This window comes from Bubalus kerabau, chromosome 20 (genome assembly GCF_029407905.1).
Source record: "Bubalus kerabau isolate K-KA32 ecotype Philippines breed swamp buffalo chromosome 20, PCC_UOA_SB_1v2, whole genome shotgun sequence".
NCBI lineage: Eukaryota > Metazoa > Chordata > Mammalia > Artiodactyla > Bovidae > Bubalus > Bubalus kerabau.
In genome coordinates, this window is record NC_073643.1 from 57,516,098 (window position 1) to 57,526,339 (window position 10,242).

Genomic DNA, 10,242 nt, shown 5'->3' on the forward strand with positions numbered 1-10,242 from the left:
TTGGCACAGTGACTGTAGAAACAGTATGAATATCTCTCAGAAAACTAAAAATAGACCTATCGTAAGACCCAATAATTCCACTCCTGGGTATATACCTGAAGGAAACAAAAACACTACATTGAAAAGATATTTGCACCCCAATGTTCATAGCAGCATTGTTTACAATAGCCAAGATATGGGAGCAACCTCAGTGTCCATCAATGAATGAATGAATAAAAAAGATGTGATAAACACACACACACATACACACCCTGGAATATTACACAGCCATAAGAAAGAATGAAATCTTGCCATCTACAACAACATGGATGGACTTGGAGGGTATTATGCTAAATGAAATAAGTCAGACAGAGAAAGACAAATACTTAATCTAAAAAAATACAACAGACTAGTAAATATAGCAACACAACAAAAAAAGAAACAGACGTCCAGATACAGAGAACAAATTAGTGGTTACCAGTGAGGAGAGGGAAGGGAGAAGGGGCAACAGGGGTAGGGGATTCAAAGGTATGAATTATTCTATATGAAATAAGCTACAAGGATATATTGTACAACACCAGGGGGGAAAGCCACTATTTCATAGTAACTATCAAAGGAGTATAACCTGTAAAACTGTGAATCACTATGTTATACACCCAAAACCTATATAATGCTGTACATCAACTATAGCAAATGAAAAAAATACAGTGCCATTTCCCAACCAGGATAACGAATTGGTAGAATGCACCAATTTTAGTTCTATTCAACAAGAGTACTTAAAACACACATACATGCTTACAATCCGCTGCCATAAAATAAGCCCATTTGAAGTGTGTAGTTCAATTATTTTAGTATATTCACAAAGCAGTACAACTATCGCCACTGAGTCCAGAACATTTTCATCAACCCCAAAAAGAAACTCCCTGTCCATTAGCAGCTACTTCTTCTTCTCTCAAACTCTTCTCCCAAACTCCATCCCCACTAAACCTACGCCAACACTTGTCTACTTTCTGTCTCTATGGATTTACCTATTATGAATATTTCTCAAGAAGCAGATCAGGTGGTCTGGTATTCCCATCTCTTTCAGAATTTTCCACAGTTTATTGTGATCCACACACTCAAAGGCTTTGGCATAGTCGATAAAGCAGAAATAGATGTTTTTCTGGAACTCTCTTGCTTTTTCCATGATCCAGCAGATGTTGGCAATTTGATCTCTGGTTCCTCTGCCTTTTCTAAAACCAGCTTGAACATCAGGAAGTTCACGGTTCACATATTGCTGAAGCCTGGCTTGGAGAATTTTGAGCATTACTTTACTAGCATGTGAGATGAGTGCAATTGTGTGGTAGTTGGAGCATTCTTTGGCATTGCCTTTCTTTGGGATTGGAATGAAAACTGACCTTTTCCAGTCCTGTGGCCACCGCTCAGTTTTCCAAATGTGCTGGCATATTGAGTGCAGCACTTTCACAGCATCATCTTTCAGGATTTGAAATAGCTCCACTGGAATTTCATCACCTCCACTAGCTTTGTTCGTAGTGATGCTTCCTAAGGCCCACTTGACTTTACATTCCAGAATGTCTGGCTCTAGGTCAGTGATCACACCATCGTGATTATCTGGGTCATGAAGACCTTTTTTGTACAGTTCTTCTGTGTATTCTTGCCATCTCTTCTTAATATCTTCTGCTTCTGTTAGGTCCATACCATTTCTGTCCTTTATCGAGCCCATCTTTGCATGAAACGTTCCTTTGGTATCTCTGATTTTCTTGAAGAGATCTCTAGTCTTTCCCATTCTGTTGTTTTCCACTGGACATGGAACAACAGACTGGTTCCAAATAGGAAAAGGAGTTCGTCAAGGCTGTATATTGTCACCCTGCTTATTTAACTTCTATGCACAGTACATCATGAGAAACACTGGACTGGAAGAAACACAAGCTGGAATCAAGATTGCTGGGAGAAATATCAATAACCTCAGATATGCAGATGACACCACCCTTATGGCAGAAAGTGAAGAGGAACTCAAAAGCCTCTTGACGAAAGTGAAAGTGGAGAGTGAAAAAGTTGGCTTAAAGCTCAACATTCAGAAAACGAAGATCATGGCATCCGGTCCCACCACTTCATGGGAAATAGATGGGGAAACAGTGGAAACAGTGTCAGACTTCATTTTTCTAGGCTCCAAAATCACTGTGGATGGTGACTGCAGCCATGAAATTAAAAGATGCTTACTCCTTGGAAGGAAAGTTATGACCAACCTAGATAGCATATTCCAAAGCAGAGACATTGCTTTGCCAACAAAGGTCCATCTAGTCAAGGCTATGGTTTTTCCTGTGGTCATGTATGGATGTGAGAGTTGGACTGTGAAGAAGGCTGAGCGCCGAAGAATTGATGCTTTTGAACTGTGGTGTTGGAGAAGACTCTTGAGAGTCCCTTGGACTGCAAGGAGATCCAACCAGTCCATTCTGAAGGAGATCAGCCCTGGGATTTCTTTGGAAGGACTGATGCTAAAGCTGAAACTCCAGTACTCTGGCCACCTCATGCGAAGAGTTGACTCATTGGAAAAGACTCTGATGCTGGGAGGGATTGGGGGCAAGAGGAGAAGGGGATGACAGAGGATGAGATGGCTGGATTGGCATCACTGACTTGATGGATGTGAATCTCAGTGAACTCCAGGAGTTGGTGATGGACAGGGAGGCCTGGCGTGCTGCAATTCATGGGGTCGCAAAGAGTCAGACACGACTGAGCTACAGATCTGATCTGATCGGATTCTGAATATTTCATATAAATGCAATCTTACACTCTGCAGCCTTTTGTGACCGGCTTCTTTCACTTAGTATAATGTTTCAAGGGTCATCCATCTCATAGCAATATTGGAATTTCATTCCTTTTTAAGGCTGTATAATATTTCTTTGTAAGGGAGACACCACACTTATCCATTTTTCAGTCAGTGGACATTTATAGCATTTCTACTTTTTTGCTATCATGAATAATGCTGCTGTGAATATTGCTGTGTGTGTTTTTGTGCAGAGGTGTGTTTTCATCCCTCCTGAGCACATAGTCAGGAATGGGACTAGGTCATTTGGTAACTCGGTGGACTAGCAAACTCTTTTATACAGCATCTGTACCATGGTTCGTTCCTACCAGAGTGTACAAGGGTTCCAACTACTCCACATCCCACCAACACTTACTACCTGCCTTTTTGATTACGGCCATCCTAGTGGGTGTGAAGTGACTTGTTGTAGTTTTGATTTGCCATTTCCTTAATGGTTAATAATACTGAGCATCTTTTCATGTGCTATTGGCCATTTGTATATCTTTGGGTAGAGACAAACTACTTTTCAAAGTCCTGAAGGCACTTGATGATAAAGGAAATGTAACAATGTGTTTACCGCATTTTGATGTTAGATTAGAAGAAAAAAAAAAAATATATATATATATACACACTCACTCATTAAGACATTTTCTGGAGCACCTATGATATTCCAGCTACCAGAGATAGGAAAGAACCCTACCATCAACCGTGAGAAGCGGCCTGGATAAGATGCTGCAGTCAGGTTCCTGGCGCATTTATGAAGGTCTGTTTCTGACTTATCATCTGGATGATTCATCTTGATTCCTGGCAGGGGCAGAAAGGCAATGCGACAGGGTCCCTGATCTCTAGCAGCTCACTGTCTTGCGGGGGAGACAAACACATAAAGACATCACTGCCATCCCATATGGTCAGCACAATGGCAGTTGTCTGTCCAAAGAGCACAGAGCAGGGAGCCATTAATTCTGCTGAGCATCCAGGAAGGGTGCATAGGGGAGATGACATATGAATTGGGTGTTAAAGGATGTCTAGAGGCCTGACAGATGGAGAAAGCACAAGGGTGTTGTAGGCTGGGCGAAGGCGTGACATCAGAGCTGATCATGTGCAGAGGCGGAGGGTGCGAATTCGAGAGGGGTGGGGGTGAGAGCCTGGCTGTGTGGAGCTGCCGGAGGGAGCCTCTGTCTACACAGTGTAAATTGGGAGACTTTTTTTGTTTAAACAAAAGAATGGTGCAATTGACTCTCAGCTTTAAGAGATCAGCTGCGGTGGCAGGGGTGGGGGCAGCCTGCTAGATGACTTAAGAGGTTGGCAAAATCTCTGCGGGGTCAAATCATAAATATTTTTGGCCTTCCCAAAACATGATCTTCATCCCAGCTTCTCGACGCCACTGCTGTAGCATGAGCAGCCACAGACAATACTTAAATGTACGAGACTGGCTGTGTCCGAACACAGCTTTATTTACAAGACCAGGAGGAGCCTGTTTGTCTGGAGGGCCATGGTTTATTGACTGCTAGATCAGACCAGGGGAAGAATGAAAGCAAGTAGACGCCTAAGTATCCAGAAGTTCTCTCATTTGTGGTGAAAATCAAAACCAAACAAGGGGAGTATTATTTGAAGCAGAGGCTACCATCAGGGTTCCAGAAGAGATAGGTCCTTAGCATGGGGTGGGCTAGAGAGCAGGACTCTGCTTCCCACCCCAGTCCAGCCCCAGCCAGCAACCGGCACAAGGCAAGGTGGAATCCCGAGACTGCCGAAGCACAGCATTGCTTCAGGCCACTGGAGTTCCCCTTCTGTCCCCTGTGTTAGCCACGTGGGACATATGGACCCTAAACCAGGGACAATCCCGACAAGGGAAGGAGGCGCCTGGATGACAAGGTAGGAAGTCCTGGCAAAGCATAACCTGGTGTGGGACAGAAGGGTCTAGTCTGGGTGATTTAGAGAAGCATGTGATCCAGGGCACCCCCGGGGACCCAGAGGTGGGACGCCCAGGTGGTCCTGGACCAGAGCTGGCAGCTGCAGAGGAGGAAACAGGGCTGCACTCGGTCTCTGCTGCAGGCTTTACAAACCAGCTTTCCATCTCGGTATGCGGAGGTGTCAGCAGGCGGGTGGAGATGCAAGAAGGTTTCTAAGTGACCCTAGAAAAACATGCAGGCTTTCAGAAAGCCATTTAAAAGGCTCAGCCTGCTGACGAAAACTGTCAAGCTTCTTCGGTCTTGGCTGGGATTAAGTCAACCCACCGGGTAGTAACCCGGGAATCGCACACTCAACAGCCTCTGATTGGCTGCTGGTGACATAAGAGAAGTTCAGGGAGGTGATTGGCGGGCCGGCCGCCGCTGTTGAGCTGTGAACCCAGAAGGGAAACAGAAATGCGGTGGGAGGGGGAGCACCCACCGACACCTTTTAAAGCTTAGGGCTTGTGTTTTACATAATAAAGATGGTGTTCAAGATAGTGATGTCTTTGTATGGTCCCTAAGGTGCACCTGGGCTCCTCTGTGTTGCTTCTGCCTGCCCTGTGCCAGATGTCTCTCTCTCCCTGGAGACTCGCAGGCAAGTGCCAACAGGTCTCCCTCCACCCCTCATCCCCTGCCCTCTGCCCAGACCTGCTGTCTGCAGCCCCAGGCGGGCAGCCGGCTCCCACCTGCAGCCTGGCCCGATAGCAGTGTCTCGAGCCGTGCCCTGGCGCCAGGGCAGGCAGCCTCCTTGACAAACTCTCCAAACAGAGAGAAGCCGCAGTGGGAGGAATAAACAGAATGAGATGCACAGACGTGTGGGCACAGCCTGGAGAGGAGTGTTGCCTTTAACAGACACGGCCACCAGGAGCTGGGGAGCGGGGACGGGTCGCGGGTCCCCTGGGGAATCACTGCGTATCCTCTGCCCTTGGCGGGTGGCCAGAGGAGAAGAAATCGCAGGCAACAGCTGGCGGCCTTGAGGCGCAGTAAGGGCTGCTCTCGAAAGCCGCTGGGTTTGTAGAAGGCATCCGCGCAGTGTGGCGGGGAAGCAGCTGAGGTTGGGATTCTATACCTGATGAGCTGCAAACTTGCGGTGTGACCGTGGGGCTCCTCTCTGAGTCTGTGTTGCTTCCTTTGGCGGGGGCAGGGTGGGGGGCGGCAGCAGTTAGGGGATACAATTCATTATCCTCGAGGCCTTTTCCAGCTCAGCCTTTCCCTCCTAATGGAACACTGGTGTTCCAGGAGCTGAACAAAGTGTTCTGGTGTCAAGAGTATTAACAATACCTGGCATTTGTTAAGCCTTATACTATGGAGCAGGTGCTGTGCTTTACAAACACTAACGCTAAACTGGAAAATAATCCTGCCAAGAAGGTATTATCTCCATCTCAAAGAACAGGAAGTGGGTTCCAAGAGATTGACTAACTTGCCCACTGTCCCAATAACGAATACTCTTGATTTAAACCCAGGTCTTTCTGACTGCAAAGTCCCCCAAATACAATATTTTTTTCTTTCTGATTTGCTAATAAAAAAGCTGCTGCTGCTAAGTTGCTTCAGTCGTGTCTGACTCTGTGCGACCCCAGAGACGGCAGCCCACCAGGCTAACGACTAGTAATTTAGTCAATTTTAACTTTTTCTCCCGACATTTTTCTTTGATGACTACTATCAAATACTAGCAGAGCATCCAAACCTCTTGGCAAATGAATACTGAAAATGAAATGAACGCAGTGGAGACTCTTGGAAGAAGAGTCTGGGGAAGCTTGTCTGGAGCCTCAGCAGCTCGTCTCCTCCGTGAGCCAGTCTGCTTGAGGCTGTGGTTTGCTTGTTTCACATAAGTGTGCATGTTCAATCAAGCAGAATGTTTCTGGCCCAACTACATGCGAAGTTCATCGGTGTATTCTGAGTTCAACCACGGTTCTTATGAGACATAGAAATGCAGGTGTTTCATCACCTCCTGCAAAGGAAGCTGACTTCCAGGTGCTCTGTCACTGAAAACAGCTTTGAGCACCCTGGTTCCGACTCCATGAAGGCTCAACTTACAGGCAGGAACACTTTCTGGATGAACAGAGCGCGGGAGAGTTCTCTCAGCACCTTAGAGATCCCAGCGGGGAGCTGTCTGTTTCTCTTCCCTGGGAGTCAGAGGATGTTCCTTCCCTTTAAATGTGCACCTGGAAAGTTCTCCATCAAACCAGGCTGACACAGACCGGCCCTCCACCAACAATGACTGCAGTCATTGAGTTCTAGGGTGGTTGTTGACCAGCTGGCCGGGAGGGCACAAGACGGACTAGCTGGGCCATGGACAGAGTGGGGCAGGCACCTGCCGTGAAGGGACTACACGCCACTGGCCCAGGGGATGGAGCCTGTGACCTCCTGACTCCCACAGCTGCCCGTGGACCCCACCTTTCTCTTTTTGAGGTTCAGGCCATGAGCCAGAACACTTTTCTCCTTGCTGTCTCTGAATGACCTCCGACATTCAACATCAGGATCACAATTCCTGCCACCATCCTGGCGTTTTCTGCCATCAATGTGTACAACTTACTCTTCAACTATGTTTTTCAGGCAGCATTACCATTTCAGCAAGGTGGCCAGGATCTGGCCTTTCTGTGGTCCCGTCTCCATTGTATAAACTGCTACAGATTTTAAGAGATGTGTGAGCTAAGTCATTTCAATCATGTCAGACTCTGTGTGACCCCCATGGACTGCAGCCGGTCAGACTCCTCTGTTCATGGGATTCTCCAGGCAAGAATACTGGAGTGGGGTGCCACTTCCTTCTCCAGAGGATCTTCCTGACCCAGGGATCGAACCCATGTCTCTTATGTCTCCTGCACTGGCAGGCGGGTTCTTTAGATGTGTGTGCTGAGACACTTTAAAACAAAGTCAAGCCAGGGTGCTGGTGCAAGTAACTTGATTCACATCCAGATGTCTTTACTCAACTCCTACTGACAGCGAGGTGTTACTATGCACGTTATCCCCCTGGATCCCAAAGGTAACCATTTGAACTTTTACTTTTTTATTTTTGGTCTGTCTCGCTCTAAGAAGGCTTTTGTTGTTGCTGTTCCAGCTGCTAAGTCATGTCCAACTCTTTGCTACCTGCAGCATGCCGGGCTTCCCTGTCCCTCACTCTCTCCCAGAGTTTGCTCAAGTTCACGTCCATTGAACTGGTGATACTATCCAACCATCTCATTCTCTGTCACCCCTTTTCCCCCTGCCCTCAATCTCTCCCAGCATCAAAGTCTTTTCCAATGAATCGGCTCTTCGCATCAGATGGCCCAAGTGTTGGAGCTGCTGGGTTTGGGTGTCTCCAAAAAAGCAGTTGAGGTGCTACTATGTGATGTCAGGATTAACATCACTGCAGTTTTACAGATTAAAGAACAGCAACAACACTGAGACTTAGAATAAATGTTGGCCCCAAGGCCACATAGCAACTGGCAAAATGGAAACTTGACCTTAAATCTAAGAGGTATAAAGAACAGAGTGCAAAGGGGGAATATTAACACTCACCTGGCAGGATTACTGCAGGGCAAATGATGTAGCTTATGTGACGTGCAGGGGCAGGAGAGCAGCAGGTACTTAAAGAGTGCTGTCTTCCTTCCTCTCCCATCTTCAGATGCTGAGCTCTTTCCATGACACCACCCTGCCTCGTCATCACTGCAGCGCACCAGAGAGGACGTTATACATCAGCTTTATGCCACCACAGTCAGGTAATTTGAGCCTCATGATGACCCTTGAGAAGTAGGCATTATCCCTATTTACTAGAAGAGGAAACCCAACTTTTTAGAGGATAAAGGATCTCCTGGGGCCAGTTAGCTGAAAAGAAGAAGGGGTGGGATTTGATGACCCCTTTCTAGGTTTGATGACCACCCAGAGGTCACGTCTTTCCTGTTAAGCCACACAGTCACTTTCAGTCAATAATTAAGCTTCTGATAGCAATAGGCATAGAAAGTGTAGGTATTTTCTTTAGATGAAAACTAAAAGTGTTAGTCACTCAGTTGTGTTCAACTCTTTGTGACCCCATGGACTGTAGCTCGCCAGGCTCCTCTGTCCACAGGATTTCCCACACAAGAATACTGGAGTGGGTTTCCATTTCCTCCTCCAGGGGATCTTCCCGACCCAGGGATCGAACCTGCGTCTCCTATATGGCAGGCAGATTCTTTACAGTCCAAGTCACTAGGGAAGCTCCTTTCTTTAGATAACTTAATACTATGTGGAAATATCATTTGGAAACTGGAAAGCAGAAATGCTTTCTCTTCTGTGAGTAAAAAGGAAAGAAACTGAGAAGAGAGGTGGCTACATAATTGTATGTACGTATGTAATTGCAGAAAATAATCCTGTAGCTTAAAGTTCACATGAAAACCTGAGGGAAACATCATAAAAATATTTTTTAAAAAAGCATAAAAATATTCTGATGGAAACATCATAAAATATGCTTACTGCATATTTTAAAAATAAAAGTATTTTACATTTAGAAATGAGTTAAACATTTCGAAAACTCTCATTCTTTCACTGGAAAAAAATCTGCTTTTTTTGGTCTTGAATAAAAATATCTGGAAAACGTATGTTTGCTGCTCTAGTTAAATGAAGCCGCTGGCAGCTCTGCGCTTGTGCTGGCTGTGGCCGTGCTCCTCACAAAAGCAGTGAAAACATGACCCCAACCCCTCCCTCACCTGCTCAACTGGAAGATAGGCCACCTCCCAGTGAGTTCAGTGACATGCTTCGATCAGCTTCAGGTTCTGGAAGAGCTCCAAGGTTTGAAAAACAAATGGCTTTCAGCATCTGGTCCTCCCAAATAGGAAACCTTAAAATTATGTTTGAGGTATGAAGGATGCATAAAAAGGTGGTGTCAAACAACTAGAGTGTGGTTACAAAAGAAACTGAAATGGAGTCTCCTGTAGTAGGGATCGAATCAAGTCTAAATAAATATTTAGCTCACAATATAAATGCATTTGGTTAAAATTTTCAATCAAGGTTTTTGGGCTAAAACATAGATTGGTCCCTACTCATTTGGTTTCCATCAATTTTTCAATATGAAATTATGTAATTGGCCAAGGAACAGGGGAGGATCAAAACCTCAGATCCCACAGGGCTAGGCAGGTGATCTAAACCAGAGAGACTTGGCTGTGAGCAGTCAACCATCAGATGGGAGATGAGAGTTCCCTCATGTGCAAATGAGGATGATATACACCTCACAGCACTGTTACGAGGCTTAAGTCAGACAATGCCCATGAAAAAGCTTTCAGAGATGTGTTTATAGCTGTTAAGCCTCTGCACAAAGACTGCACAAAGCCATTGTGTTTGGATGATCTTTACCCAGTTGCTTTCCTTGAATGACATCACAACGCCCCAGTAAGCTACTCTTTCTTTCACACACTTGATGTACCCACAATCTCTCTTCTTTCCCATCTGTGATGAAGCTGATCAACAGAATGGCACAGCAACATCTGAAAGAGGGAATTAAGGCAAGGAGGGGTGTTCCCGCTTCATCCTTTTGCTCAACAAACTGTTCTGAGGGCTTCCTAC